Genomic DNA, 16,732 nt, shown 5'->3' with positions numbered 1-16,732 from the left:
GCCTCAGTTCCTCCGGTACCAGTCGAGGAACAAGTCCAGCAGCACGCAACAATGTTACATCATCTCGGCTCAGCCATGGATCGCGTGCTGCTCATCATGAAGCGTTGGGAAAAAGAGGGTTTTCGGATGACTCCATCCACCTCACCTCAACCAACACCACCGCTGCCCACCCCTCCGTCAAGTGGACCCAGTGGGATTAAGCTCTCGCTTCCGGGGGCTTATGATGAAACGGCTGCCGGTGGAAGGGTTTCCTGCTACAGATGGAACTATACCTGGCAACCGTTCACCCAGTGCCCTCGGGATACGAGAGTGTGTCTTCCCTCATCTCCTGTCTGTCTGGGAAAGCCCTTGAGTGGGCCAACACAGAGTGGGGGAGTATAGACGCTACGTTGGTTTGCTACGAGGATTTCACCCGTCGCTTTCGGGCCGTCTTCGATCATCCACCTGAGGGGAGAGCGGCAGGTGAAAGATTGTTCCATCTTAGACAGGGGATGAGGAGTGCTCAAGATTTCGCACTGGACTTTAGGACCCTGGCTGCCAGCGCGGGATGGAATGAGAGGGCCCTGATCGATCATTACCGATGTAGTCTACGAGAGGACGTCCGTCGGGAGCTGGCCTGCAGGGATACCAATCTTACCCTCGACCAGCTGGTGGATTTATCCATCCGGCTGGATATCCTGTTAACCTGTGAGATAATTTAGTACCACCCGCGGACATCCAGATCGGGGTCCGTTCGTTCCATCCCCCAGTTCCTCCGAGGCTACACCTATGGAGCTCGGGGGTACTGCTCTAAGGGAGACCGGAGGGGGAGCTATTTCCTGCACCATCTGTGGCCGCAGAGGACACACTGCTGGTCGGTGCTGGAGAGGTACCCCAGGAAATCGAGGCAGCAAGCAGGGTGCTGGTGGATCATCCCAGGTGAGTAGGCACCAAACTCACCCAGAGCTTCCTGTTGTGCATATGTTTCTCTCTATAGAGTTGCCTGAGTTTTCCCCGAATTCTCAGCATAAGGCGCTAGTAGATTCAGGCGCAGCTGGGAACTTTATTGATTGTGTGTTTGCTCGTAGTTTAGGGATTCCTATTGTTGATGTGCCTTTCCCTGTACATTCTTTAGAAAGTCGTCCTTTAGGATCGGTTTTATAAGGGAAGTCACGGTTCCACTATGTATGAGAATGCGGGGGGGTCATGAGGAGAGAATTAGTTTTTTCCTGATTGATTCTCCTGCGTTTCCAGTGGTATTGGGATTTCCCTTGTTAGCTTATCATGACCCCACTATTTCGTGGCAACAGAAGGCTCTTACAGGATGGTCATATCAGTGTTCAGAGAGGTGTATAGGTGTTTCCATAGGTGCAACTACTGTGGAAAGTCCAAACCAGGTCTCCACCATGCACATCCCCTCTGAATATGCCGATTTGGCTCTCGCCTTCTGTAAAAAGAAGGCGACTCAATTACCACCCCATCGACGGGGGGGACTGCGATAATTCTCTTGGCAGAAGCTGCACTTCCCAGGAGTCACGTGTATCCGCTGTCACAGGAGGAGACTGTAAGAGCCTTCTATGGAAACATGTCGCCGAATCTCTGGGACAGGGATACATTCAACCTTTTGTTTCACCTGCCTCCTCGAGTTTCTTTTTTGTGAAGAAAAAAGATGGAGGTTTGCGCCCGTGCATTGACTATAGAGGTTTAACCTCTATAGGACGAATTCGTCCCACCTACGTAACAGCCAGTTGAATCCTGTGGCGCGATTTTCAATTACCTTAAAATCCTATTACTTCAATTTCTCAAACATATGACTATTTTACAGCTATTTAAAGACAAGACTCTCGTTAATCTAACCACACTGTCCGATTTCAAAAAGGCTTTACAACGAAAGCAAAACATTAGATTATGTCAGCAGAGTACCAAGCCAGAAATAATCAGACACCCATTTTTCAAGCTAGCATATAGCATATGGTCCTGTGTGGCTCAGTTGGTAGAGCATGGTGTTTGCAATGGCAGGGTTGTGGGTTCCATTCCCATGGGGGACCAGTATGGAGAGAAAAAAAAAAATTATGAAATGTATTCACTACTGTAAGTTGCTCTGGATAAGAGTGTCTGCTAAATGACTAAAATGTAAATGTAATGTATCTACTCATTGGCTGAATGTATGTTAACAGTCTTTCATCTCTTTCTTTGGCCTTCCCTGCAGCTCAGTTGGTAGAGCATGGTGTTTGCAACGCCAGGGTTGTGGGTTCGATTCCCACGGGGCAGGAAAAAATGTATGAAATTGTATGAAATGTATGCGTTCACTACTGTAAGTCACTCTGGATAAGAGTGTCTGCTAAATGACTAAAATGTAATGTAAAATGTAGTGTCACAAAAACCCAGAAGACAGCTAAATGCAGCACTAACCTTTGATGATCTTCATCAGATGACACACCTAGGACATTATGTTATAAAATACATGCATGTTTTGTTCAATCAAGTTCATATTTATATCAAAAAACTGCTTTTTATATTAGCATGTGACGTTCAGAACTAGCATACCCCCCGCAAACTTCCGGCGAATTTACTAACAATTTACTAAATTACTCACGATAAACGTTCACAAAAAGCATAACAATTATTTTAAGAATTATAGATACATTACTCCTCTATGCACTCGATATGTCTGATTTTAAAATAGCTTTTCGGTGAAAGCACATTTTGCAATATTCTAAGTACATAGCCCGGCATCACAGGGCTAGCTATTTAGACACCCAGCAGGTTTAGCACTCACCAATATCAGATTTACTATAAGAAAAATGGTCTTACCTTTCCTGTTCTTCGTCAGAATGCACTCCCAGGACTTCTACTTCAATAACAAATGTAGGTTTGGTCCAAAATAATCCATAGTTATGTTCCAACAGCGACGTTTGTTCGTGCGTCCCAGACACTATCCCAATGGTAAATAACGGTTGTGCGCACGGCGCATTTCGTGACAAAAGATTTCTAAATATTTCATTACCGTACTTCGAAGCATGTCAACCGCTGTTTAAAATCAATTTTTATGCCATTTTTCTCGTAAAAAGCGATAATATTCCGACCGGGGAATCTGCAATTAGATAAACAGCCGAAGGAAAATATATCACTGGGTCGAATCGGGCACGCGCCTAATTCCATTGTCCTCTGATGGGCCACTTGGAAAAGGCGATAATGTGTTTCAGCCTGAGGCTGCCTCGTCATCGTTCAGGTTTTTCCCGGGCTCTGAGAGCCTATTGGAGCCGTGGGAAATGTCACGTTACAGCTAAGATCCTGACTCTTCAATAAACAGAAGCAAGAACAACAACACCTTGTCAGACAGGCCACTTCCTGCATGAAACCGTCTCAGGTTTTTGCCTGCCAAATGAGTTCTGTTATACTCACAGACACCATTCAAACAGTTTTAGAAACTTTAGGGTGTTTTCTATCCATATGTAATAAGTATATGCATATTCTAGTTACTGGGTAGGAGTGGTAACCAGATTAAATCGGGTACGTTTTTTATCCGGCGGTGTAAATACTGCCCCCTAGCCCTAACAGGTTAAATCAGATCACTGTGAAATATAGTTACCCTCTGCCTGTTATAGCCAGTGTGACTGAATCATTGCATGGGGCGCATTTCTTCACCAAATTGGATCTCAGGAGTGCTTACAACCTGGTGCGTATCCGGAAAGGGGATGAATGGAAGACGGCATTTAGTACCACATCTGGACATTGTGAGTACCTTGTCATGCCGTACGGTTGATGAATGCTCCATCCGTTTTCCAATCATTTGTTGATGAGATTTTCAGGGATCTATATGGACAGGGAGTAGTGGTGTATATAGATGACATTCTAATATACTCCGCTACTCGAGCCGAGCATGTAGCTACGGTGCGCAAGGTGCTTGGTCGACTGCTGGAGCATGACCTGTATGTGAAGGCTGAAAAATGTTTGTTCTTCCAACAGTCCGTCTCCTTTCTAGGGTATCGTCTGTCAGAGTCAGGGGTGGAGATGGAGAATGACCGCATCTTAGCCGTGCGTAATTGGCCAACTCCAACCACGGTAAAGGAGGTGCAGCGGTTCTTAGGGTTTGCCAATTACTACCGGAGATTTATCCGGGGCTTTGGGCAGGTAGCGGCTCCCATTACCTCACTGCTTAACCTGTTAGGGCTAGGGGGCAGCATTTGCACGTCTGGATAAAAAAAATGTACCCGATTTAATCTGGTTACTAATCCTACCCAGTAACTAGAATATGCATATACTTATTATATATGGATAGAAAACACTCTAAAGTTTCTAAAACTGTTTGAATGGTGTCTGTGAGTATAACAGAACTCATTTGGCAGGCAAAACCCTGAGACATTTTCTGACAGGAAGTGGATACCTGATGTGTTGTATTGACTTTAAACCTATCCCATTGAAAAACACAGGGGCTTAGGAATATTTTGGCACTTCCTATTGCTTCCACTAGATGTCACCAGCCTTTACAAAGTGTTTTGAGTCTTCTGGAGGGAGATCTGACCGAACAAGAGCCATGGAACGATGATGTCCCATTAGACACCTGGTCGCGCGAGTTCATGTTGGGTACCCTCGTTCCAATACGTTATAAAGAGTATGCATTCGTCCACCTTGAATATTATTCATGTTCTGGTTAAAAAAGGCCCTAATGATTTATGCTATACAACGTTTGACATGTTTGAACGAACGGAAATATATTTTTCCCCTCGTTCATGACGAGAAGTCCGGCTGGCTTACATCATGTGCTAACAAGACGGAGATTTTTGGACATAAATGATGAGCTTTTTTGAACAAAACTACATTCGTTATGGACCTGTGATACCTGGAAGTGACATCTGATGAAGAGAATCAAAGGTAATGGATTATTTACATAGTATTTTCGATTTTAGATCTCCCCAACATGACGTCTAGTCTGTATCGCAACGCGTATTTTTCTGGGCGCAGTGCTCAGATTATTGCAAAGTGTGATTTCCCAGTAAGGTTATTTTTAAATCTGGCAAGTTGATTGCGTTCAAGAGATGTAAATCTATAATTCTTTAAATGACAATATAATATTTTACCAATGTTTTCTAATTTTAATTATTTAATTTGTGACGCTGACTTGACTGCCGGTTATTGGAGGGAAACGATTTCCTCAACATCAATGCCATAGTAAAACGCTGTTTTTGGATATAAATATGAACTTGATAGAACTAAAAATGCATGCATTGTCTAACATAATGTCCTAGGAGTGTCATCTGATGGAGATTGTAAAAGGTTAGTGCATCATTTTAGCTGGTTTTATGGTTTTGGTGACCCTGTCTTTGACTTGACAAAACATTACACACAACTCTTGTAAATGTACTGTCCTAACATACTCTAAATTTATGCTTTCGCCGTAAAACCTTTTTGAAATCGTAAAACGTGGTTAGATTAAGGAGATGTTTATCTTTCAAATGGTGTAAAATAGTTGTATTTTTGAAAAATTTGAATTTTGACATTTATTTGGATTCAAATTTGCCGCTCTTGAAATGCACCTGCTGTTGATGGAGTGCACCACGGGTGGCACGCTAGCGTCAAGTCAAAGACAGGGTCACCAAAACCATAAAACCAGCTAAAATGATGCACTAACCTTTTACAATCTCCATCAGATGACACTCCTAGGACATTATGTTAGACAATGCATGCATTTTTAGTTCTATCAAGTTCATATTTATATCCAAAAACAGCGTTTTACTATGGCATTGATGTTGAGGAAATCGTTTCCCTCCAATAACCGGCAGTCAAGTCAGCGTCACAAATTAAATAATTAAAATTAAAAAACATTGGTAAAATATTATATTGTCATTTAAAGAATTATAGATTTACATCTCTTGAACGCAATCAACTTGCCAGATTTAAAAATAACCTTACTGGGAAATCACACTTTGCAATAATCTGAGCACTGCGCCCAGAAAAATACGCGTTGCGATACAGAATAGACGTCATGTTGGGGAGATCTAAAATCGAAAATACTATGTAAATAATCCATTACCTTTGATTCTCTTCATCAGATGTCACTTCCAGGTATCACAGGTCCATAACGAATGTAGTTTTGTTCAAAAAAGCTCATCATTTATGTCCAAAAATCTCCGTCTCGTTAGCACATGATGTAAGCCAGCCGGACTTCTCGTCATGAACGAGGGGGAAAAATATATTTCCGTTCGTTCAAACATGTCAAACGTTGTATAGCATAAATCATTAGGGCCTTTTTAACCAGAACATGAATAATATTCAAGGTGGACGAATGCATACTCTTTTATAACGTATTGGAACGAGGGTACCCAACATGAACTCGCGCCAGGTGTCTAATGGGACATCATTGTTCCATGGCTCTTGTTCGGTCAGATCTCCCTCCAGAAGACTCAAAACACTTTGTAAAGGCTGGTGACATCTAGTGGAAGCAATAGGAAGTGCCAAAATATTCCTAAGCCCCTGTGTTTTTCAATGGGATAGGTTTAAAGTCAATACAACACATCAGGTATCCACTTCCTGTCAGAAAATGTCTCAGGGTTTTGCCTGCCAAATGAGTTCTGTTATACTCACAGACACCATTCAAACAGTTTTAGAAACTTTAGAGTGTTTTCTATCCATATATAATAAGTATATGCATATTCTAGTTACTGGGTAGGATTAGTAACCAGATTAAATCGGGTACATTTTTTTTATCCAGACGTGCAAATGCTGCCCCCTAGCCCTAACAGGTTAAGGGGGCACCGGTGCGACTGCAGTGGTCAGCTGGGGCAGACAGGGCTTTAAATCAACTGAAGGATCTGTTTACTTCGGTGCCTGTGTTGGCTCATCCTGATCCCTCCTTACAGTTCATAGTAGAGGTGGACGCGTCCGAGGCTGAAATAGGAGCTGTACTGTCTCAGCGCTCGGGTACGCCACTGAAACACCGTCCCTGTGTTCTTCTCAAAGAGGCTCAGCCCGGCGGAGAGAAACTATGATGTGGGGGATCGGGAGTTGTTGGCTGTAGTTGGAGCTCTGATAGCGTGGAGGCATTGGCTTGAGAGGGCTAAACACCCTTTTCTCATTTGGACTGATCACCGCAATCTGGAGTACATCCGAGCGGCGAGGAGAATGAATCCTTTCCAGGCAAGGTGGGCCATGTTTTTCACCCGTTTTGTGTTTACTCTGTCATACCGACCAGGTTCCCAGAACTCTAAGGCAGACGCACTGTCTCGCATGTATGACACAGAGGAACGATCCATGGAGCCCACTCCCATAATCCCGGCTCCTTGCCTGGTGGCACCCGTAGTATGGGAGGTTGACGCTGACATCAAACGGGCGTTACGTGCAGAACCCCCCCTCCAGTGCCCAGTTGGACGTCCACGATCCAGTCGATCGGACAGTGCGCTGTCTTAGTGAGAAGTACTGGTGGCCCACTTTAGCCAAGGACGTGAGGGTGTATGTTTCCTCCTGCTCGGTGTGCGCTCAGTGTAAGGCATCTAGACATCCGCCCTGAGGGAAATTACAACCCCTACCCATTCCACAGCGGCCATGGTCACATTTATCGGTGGATTTCGTGACAGATCTTCCTCCGTCACAAGGAAAGACCACGATTCTGGTTGTTGTGGATCTGTTTTCTAAGTCTCATTCCTTTGCCCGGTCTCCCTACGGCCCTACAGACTGCGGAGGCTCTGTTTACACACGTTTTCCAGCACTACGGGGTGCCGGAGGATATAGCGTCTAATCGGGATCCCCAGTTCACATCTAGAGTCTGGAGGGCGTTCATGGAGCATCTGGGGATCTCGGTCAGCCTGACTTCGGGGTTTCACCCCGAGAGTAATGGACAGGTGGAGAGACTTAACCAGGATGTGGGTAGGTTTCTGCGGTCTTATTTGCCAGGACCGGCCGGAGGAGTGGTCGGTGTTTATCCCCTGGGCAGAGATGGCCCAAAATTCCCTCCGCCACTCCTCCACTAACCTGTCTCCATTTCAGTGTGACTAGGTTATCAGCTGGTTCTAGCACCGTGGCATCAGAGCCAGATCGAGGTACCTGCGGTGGATGATTGGTTTAGGCGCTCGGAAGACACCTGGAATGCTGCCCATGTACGCCTGCAACAGGCCATCAGGAGACAGAAGGCGAGCGCCGATCGCCACCGTAGTGAGGCCCCGGTATATGTACCGGGAAACCGGGTCTGGCTCTCGACCCGAAACCTGCCCCTTCACCTGCCCTGCCGGAAGCTGGGTCCGCGGTTTGTGGGGCCATTTAAAGTCCTGAGGAGACTGAACGAGGTATGTTATAGGTTACAGCTTCCTACTAATTATCGTATTAACCCCTCATTCCATGTGTCTCTCCTCAGGCCGGTGGTGGCTGGTCGTCTCCAGCAATCTGAGGTACGGGAGGTTCCCCCGCCCCCTCTGGACATCGAGGGAGCCCTGGCGTATACTGTGAGAACGATTATGGACTCCAGGCGTCTGGCTAGGGGGTCTTCAGTACCTCGTGGTTTAGGAGGGGTACAGTCCGGAGGAGAGAAGCTGGGTGTCGGCGGATGACATACTAGACCCTTCTTTGATGCAAGATTTCCACCGCCGCCGCCCAGATAGCCCTGCGTCTCATCCTCCGGGTCGTCCCCGAAGCCGGTGTCATCGCACTGCTGGAGCCACGCGTCAGGGGGGGGGGGTACTGTCATGACTTCCGCCGAAGTTGGTGCCTCTCCTTGTTCTGGCGGCGTTCGGCGGTCACCGGCTTTCTAGCTGCCACCGATCCATGTTTCTTTGTCCATTTGTTATGTCTTCATTGTGATTACTTCCCTATTTAAACCCTCTGATATTCATGATGTTTTGTGCGTTATTGTTGGTCGTGTTCATTGTATGTATAGTTATTGTTTTATCCCTGCGTGGATTATGTATGATGAACTTTTCCTAGAGTAAATAACTTATGTTTTACTCAGTTCGGTGTCCTGCGACTGACTCTATTTCTCATCTCCTATACACGGACACACACCCTGACCAATAGATGTGTTGGTGACCTTAGTTATGGGGCCAGTGAGTGACTCTTTATAGTCCAGCCCAAACACATCCTTGGCTTTATAGTTCTTTAGTGAGCTAATCACCATGTTCACCTCTGACTAAGAAACCTCAAACCTCCCTTATGGTGAAGACAGTTTGAGTGTCGTTCACTGGGGCTGAGCCCAAGAAACCAGTGGAAGGGTTCTGTGTCAGTACCTTGAAAGAGTCAACAAAGCAGAAATTTAAGTCTGTTGCTATTTCGATTGCATCCTGTGTTAGACTGTCATTCATATCGATTTATTTTCACTTTGTCAATTCGATTAGTATTGTGGAGTAATTCCAATGTTGTTGATCTATCCTCAGCTTTTCTCCTCTCATAGCCATTAAACTATGTAACTGTTTTAAAGTCACCTTTGGCCTCATGGTGAAAATCTCTGAGCAGTTTCCTTCCTTTCTGGCAACTGAGTTTGGAAGGATGCCTGAATACTTTATAGTGAATGGGTGTATTGGTATACCATCCAGTGTAATTAATAACTTCACCATGCTCAAAGGGATATTGAATGACTGTTTTTTTTTTTTTTACTTTTACCCATCTACCAACAGGTGCCATCTTTACGAGGCATTGGAAAACCTCCCTGGTCATAGTGATTGAATCTGTGTTTGAAATTCACTGCTTGACTAAGAGACCTTACAGATAATTGTACGTGTGTGATACAGAGATGACGTAGTCATAAAAAATTCATGTTAAACACTATTGAGTCCATGCAACTTATTATGTGAGTTAAGCAAAATACTCCTGAAATTACTTGGGGTTGAATATCTATTGACTGCAGACATTTTAGCTTATTTGAAATTAGTTTGTAAAAATGTCTGAAACCGTAAATCTCAATTTAATACATTTTAATTCAGGCTGTAACACAAAATGTGGAAAATGTCAAGGGGTGTGAATACTTTCTGAAGGCACTGTACTTGTATAACTCTAATGATCGAGCTAAAGGTGCATAATTCCTTTGCATGGAAAAATTGGAAATTATTTGTTCTGGCTGTGCTTTTTAAGAGGTGATCATAATACAACCAAATAATTGTAATATTTCTTAAAGGCCCAGTGCAGTCAAAATCGTGTTTTTGTATTTCCACACTGAGGTTGGAATAATACTCTGAAATTGTGAAAACTATGATAATTTAAGAGCTGTTTGAAAAGACTGCCTGTTTTGGCCTGGCTGGTGAGTAGGGCTGGGATGATACCAGTATTGCAATATTATGGCAAAAATGAAAACGCGAAGCAGATCGTGGAATTCTTTGGTCCTTTAAAAACCTGTTGTATATAACATATTGTATACTTTAGCTTGGAAAATAAATAAATGTGACAACATAATGATGTTTGTTTTTAACATTAGGGCTGTTTTCCTAAAGAAGTTAAAACCGCTTTGTGCTTTCTTTCCTTACCGCGATACTAATGAGTATTGCAATACTGGTATCATCCCAGCCCTACTGGTGACATAATCAGGTGATGAATTAGTTAATAGACCAACAAGAAAGTGTTCCAAACCTCTTTCCCAACAACTGCTAGTTTTCCCCTCCCCACTCAAACAACTCCCAGACAGAAACTGCTCTTTGCTTTTTGACCATTTTATTTGAAAACAATTACAGTAAGGTACTTCATTGTTACCCAGAAATTATTTGATATTGAGATAAAAACGGTTGCAGTTGTCAACGGTTTTAGCGGTGCTGGGGGTCTCCCTGCACCCCTGAAGGCAAATCGAATGTTCTGTAAATTACGCACTCTCTCACTGTGTAGCCTACTCCAAGTCGGCCTAGAGTAGACTAATAAAACTGCTTGGATTTGGTGGACTGATATAAGGTACACCGTTTTGAGATTATAATTAGAATAGATTAATATGATAAAATGGCCCACCCTGTTCTTCATTCACAATTGCTGATTACATAATAATGCATCATTCGCTTCCCCTCGCTCATCATCTCCCCCATTCTCCCCCATCATACTATACTTAATTTATTTAATCTGTTATATGTGTGGAATTAATTTAGGTACAGTTCAGTTTTTAGGCAATTATCAAGTGGGCACGGCACCTTTAACTATCGGAAGAAGTTGAGCAGGCCCTACTGTCGGGAGGATTTATTTAAAGAAATGAAATGCCCTCATTAAACAGGTGATAACTCCAGTTCTGTTTGTGAAAATAAGATTCTAACAACAACAGTGTGTTATATAGGAAGGTCATAAAAACAATATATGAGAAAATGTATTTCAAAAGAACAGAAAAGCATGTTGAGTTTTATGTGTCTGCGCTTAGTAGCCAAGGCTATGGCTGGACCATGCCAATTAAATCAACGTATTCATTTAGCAGACATCACAGACCCTGCCCTACAGTGAACACACATATATTTTACAGTAATGGAATGGAATATAACAGAACAAAATAGAAAGGATATTTTTCCCAAATGGCTATTGTTGATTGTCAATAGTAGCCTATTCACATGAGGAATGCATGGAACCAAGGTCATTCTAGGAAAAAGTTATATTTTGAAACAAACCATCCGCGCGATTTGTAGAGTTGTTTGGCTAAAATAAGTGCATTAGAAACCTTGGAGTCTGCTCTTTCTGATATGGACCTCTGTAGGATGATATGGAAGAAGTCCTATTTGGTAAGCTTAGATCCCTTCGTCAATGCACGCTGTGCTGGTCATCAGTCTCTTCATTCTCTATTTTGACAATTGATAATATTGTCACCCATCAGACTATTGTCAATTTAATATTGTCTTTAGGCCATATCTATCATTATGTATATGTATTTTGTATCATTATTATGTGTTTGTAATTCATTTCAAATTAGTTTAGGTGTAGTTTGGACGGGCCAGCTAAGAAGGCAACTGTTGTCTTACAGTCTGAAAATACACTATCGTCATATTCTAGTATTTGCAGTCTATGCGCTTTCTGGATCAAGCAACGCATTTTCTGACTGATTACAATTTAAATGAGGTGTCCTGAGGTTTCTTATAACATATTTTAACATAAAATATGTATTCATTTTGCAAATTTATTAAAGAATATTTGCACAATTTAAATAAATATCAACGGTCAGCATGACTGTCATGGCCATTCTAGTAGTTACGGAATTTCAAAGTTAATGTATCTAAAACATTATATTGTGGGTTTTGATAAAGTAAGACAGGTGAACTAAGCCCAAAAGGCATTTATCATTTATATACTGAACAAAAATATGAATGCAACATTTAAAGTGTTGGCCCCATGTTTCATGAATTGAAATAAAAGATCACAGAAATGTTCCCTTCGCACAAATACAGTTGAAGTCGGAAGTTTACATACACTTTGGTTGGAGTCATTAAAACTTGTTTATCAACCACTCCACACATTTCTTGTTAACAAACTATAGTTTTGGCAAGTCGGTTAGGACATCTACTTTGTGCATGACACAAGCCATTTTTTCAACAATTGTTTACAGACAGATTATTTCACTTATAATTCACTGTATCACAATTCCAGTGGGTCAGAAGTTTACATACACTAAGTTGACTGTGCCTTTAAGCAGCTTGGAAAATTCCAGAAAATGATGTCATGGCTTTAGAAGCTTCTGATAGGCTAATTGACATCATTTGAGTCAATTGGAGGTGTACCTGTGGATGTATTTCAAGGCCTACCTTCAAACTCAGTGCCTCTTTGCTTGACATCATTGGAAAATCAAAAGAAATCAGCCAAGACCTCAGAAAAAACACATTGTAGACCTCCACAAGTCTGGTTCATCCTTGGAGGCAATTGCCAAACACCTGAAGGTACCACGTTCTTCTGTACAAACAATACCATGGGACCACACAGCCGTCATATCTCTCAGGAAGGAGACGCGTTCTGTCTCCTAGAGATGAACGTACTTTGGTGCGAAAAGTGCAAATCAATCCTCGAACAACAGCAAAGGACCTTGTGAAGATTCTGGAGGAAACAGGTATCTATATCCACAGTAAAACGAGTCCTATTTCGACATAACCTGAAAGGTCGCTCAGCAAGGAAGAAGCCACTACACCAAAACCGCCATAAAAAAGACAGACTACAGTTTGCAACTGCACGTGGGGACAAAGATCATACGTTTTGGAGAAATGTCCTCTGGTCTGATGAAACAAAATTAGAACTGTTTGGCCATCGTTTTGTTCGGAGGAAAAAGGGGAAGGCCTGCAAGCCAAGGAACACCATCCCAACCGTGAAGCACGGGGGTGGCAGCATCATGTTGTGGGGTGCTTTGCTGCAGGAGGGACTGGTGCACTTCACAAAATAGATGGCGTCATGAGGAGGAAAATTATGTGGATATATTGAAGCAACATCTCAAGACATCAGTCAGGAAGTTAAAGCTTGGTCGCAAATGGGTCTTCCAAATGGACAATGACTCCAAGCATGCTTCCAAAGTTGTGGCAAAATGGCTTAAGGATAACAAAGTCAAGGTACTGGAGTGGCCATCACAACGCCTTGACCTCAATCCTGTAGAAAATTTGTGGGCAGAAGTGAAAAAGCGTGTGCGAGCAAGGAAGTTTAAAAACCTGACTCAGTTACACCAGCTCTGTCAGGAGGAATGGGCCAAAATTCACCCAACTTATTGTGGAAAGATTTTGGAAGGCTACCCGAAATGTTTGAACCAAGTTAAACAATTTAAAGGCAGTGCTACCAAATACTAATTGAGTGTATGTAAACTTCCGACCCACTGGGAATGTGATGAAAGAAATAAATGCTGAAATAAATCATTCTCTCTACTATTATTCTGACATTTCACATTCTTAAAATAAAGTGTTGATCCTAACTCGCCTATGACAGGGAATTTTTACTCGGATTAAATGTCAAGAACTGTGAAAAACTGAGTTTAAATGTATTTGGCTAAGGTGTATTTAAACCTCCGACTTCAACTGTATATATATATAGCAGGAGATCATCCTCACACGTGTGAGGACTATAGCTTATTTCTCTCAAATTTGGAGAACAAATTTGATTACATCCCTGTTAGTGAGCATTTCTCATTTGTCAAGATCTTCCATCCACCTGACAGGTGTGGCATATCAAGAAGCTGATTAAACACCGTGATCATTACACAGGTGCACCTTGTAAAATAAAAGGCCACTCTAAAATGTGCAGTTTTGTCACAATACCAGAGATGTCTGAAGTTGAGGGAGCATGCAATTGGTATCCTGACTGCAAGAATGTCCACTAGAGCTGTTGCCAGAGAGTTTAATGTTAATTTCTCTGCCATAAGCCGCCTCCAACATCATTTTAGAGAATATGGCAGTACGTCCAACCCGTGTCATGACCACGTTTAACCACGCCAGCCCAGGACCTCCACATCTGGATTAGGGCCTATAGCATTTATATCAACTGATTTCCTTATATGAGCTGTAACTCAGTAAAAGTATATTATTCAAGAATCAGTAGCTATATATTATTAATTTAAAGTCCAAAAATGTGTAGACAATACCAATCTCAGAATGCCCCTTTAATGTGCCCTCAAGCATACTGGGAGCTCTGAATGCTTTTTAATGTGCATGGTAAATCAGCAATTATTGTTGGCTTGCACTGACTAAAACTATCCATTCACTACAGCATTTTCCTGCAAATATTTCCTTGTAAAGATGTTGATAAAGATTGCAATTTACCAACACCCATGGAAAAAAATAGTGGTAGCACTATAATAAATCCACATAATAAAGCATTTATAATGGATTAGTAAATTGTTTATTCGTAATTAATGAATCATTACTCCCACATTTGTCAATGTTAGTAACTTAGTTATTCACACTTTGTTTTGTGATTCATAAGATGTTTAACATAGGTGCTTATGAACTATTTACCTGTTGTAATAGTGTGATGTATAACTTAAGACACTCTATGCTGAGTAAAGTTTTTAGTCCGAAAATGCTAACATAAGCGTTTCTTGGCAGTGACTTTTCTACCAATATAATATTTATATTGCACTGTTCAAATTGACCAAAATACACCCAAGTATCTTTCAACAATGTCCCTGGGTTACAGTGAGGAGATATGGATTAGCTTATCGTAGTGTGTGAGGTCACACAGATTCATTTTCATATCCATGATGTTCCTCTGACACATTTTAATGTGCAAAGTTATTGGTGAATATTGACAGGAAAACACAAGCATTGCGATAATCAGTCATTGCTGTGGATTAAAAGGTCTATCCGGTTTAGAGAGGCGCTGACATTTCTTCTTCCTATTAGTATGACAACATTTTTCCCAGAATCACCATTTATGACATACTCTGCAGGCATTTACTGGGAGACTTATTCCCTGTGGATTCGCTCCACTGCACAATGATGATGACTTAAAAGCCAGGGCTGGATGTTCTCTATATTGTTGTCCTCTATACTTCAAGGAGTGACTCATATGCAGCCATGAACCTTTCCCTTTATGAATGGACAGAAATATCAAATGTGATGAACAACAAAAAGAAGCACTTGTTGTTGGCATTGCCTGTGTTTATGAGTCAGACCTGGACAGAAAACGGTTGTATTTTGTCGTTTATTTGAATATACCAACTTTTCAAGTATTCTAGGTTTGTAGTTTATATACTGTTTCAACTAAAAGGCAACTATTTTCTTTGATATTCAAATACTAATAATTTTTTTGAGTAATTTGAATACCTCTCAGAAAAAAAATTGTTTAAGGTATTTTAATATATATTTAATAGAGCAAACAACGCAATTATCATAACACATTGGTTGTAATATGGCTTTTTTTCATGGCTTGGCTTCCCCAGTGATTTTACCCACACATTGCTACTGGTATCTACACATGTATAATAACATGATGTCAAGTGTTACTGTCTGTCTCACTAATTATGAAAATATATTTTTTATTCATTCTGAAGCTGCAAAAGTGGTGTTCTCTACTGTTGAGTTTATTCCATGTAACTTTTGCATTTAAATATAGGCTTAATGCTATATTAAGATTCATATCTAAGAGCCCTCCAAACCATGTGCTTATGACCATATACAGCATTTCAACTAATTCAACGAACTGTTGTAGTTTTTAGATTTGGCAGCCATCAAATCAGTATTTTGGGTTTTTAAATCCTGTTAGTTCATATGCCTTGACATCGTGATATAAAGTGTATTCCGAAAGTATTCAGACCCATTGACTTTTTCAACATTTTGTTACCTTACAGCCTTATTCTAAAATGGATTAAATACTGTAAGTATAAGTATTCAGAACCTTTCCCCAAAGGTACTTTGGCAGCGATTACAGCCTCGATTCTTCTTGGGAACGATGCTACAAGCTTGGCACACTTGTATTTGGGGAGTTTCTCCCATTCTTCTCTGCAGATCATCTCAATCTCTGTCAGGTTTGATGGGGAGCATCGCTGGAAAACTATTTTCAGGTTTCTCCAGAGATGTTCGATCGGGTTCTTGTCCGGGCTCTGGCTGGGCCACTCAAGGACATTCAGAGACTTGTCCCGAAGCCACTTCTGCATTGTCCTGGATGTGTGCTTAGGGTTGTTGTTCTGTTGGAAGGTGAATATCTTGCCCCAGTCTGAGATCCTGAGCACTCTGGAGCAGGTTTTCATCAAAGATCTCTCTGTACTTTGCACCGTTCATCTTTCCCTCAATCCTGACTAGTCTCCCAGTCCCTGCCGCTGAAAAACATCCCCATAGCATGATGCTGCCACCACCATGCTTCACAGTAGGGATGGTGCCAGGTTTCCTCCAGATGTGACGCTTGGCATTCAGGT

Source organism: Salmo salar, chromosome ssa01 (genome assembly GCF_905237065.1).
Source record: "Salmo salar chromosome ssa01, Ssal_v3.1, whole genome shotgun sequence".
Lineage (NCBI taxonomy): Eukaryota > Metazoa > Chordata > Actinopteri > Salmoniformes > Salmonidae > Salmo > Salmo salar.
The sequence above is the reverse complement of the archived record's forward strand: the minus strand, read 5'-3'. Positions refer to the sequence as shown.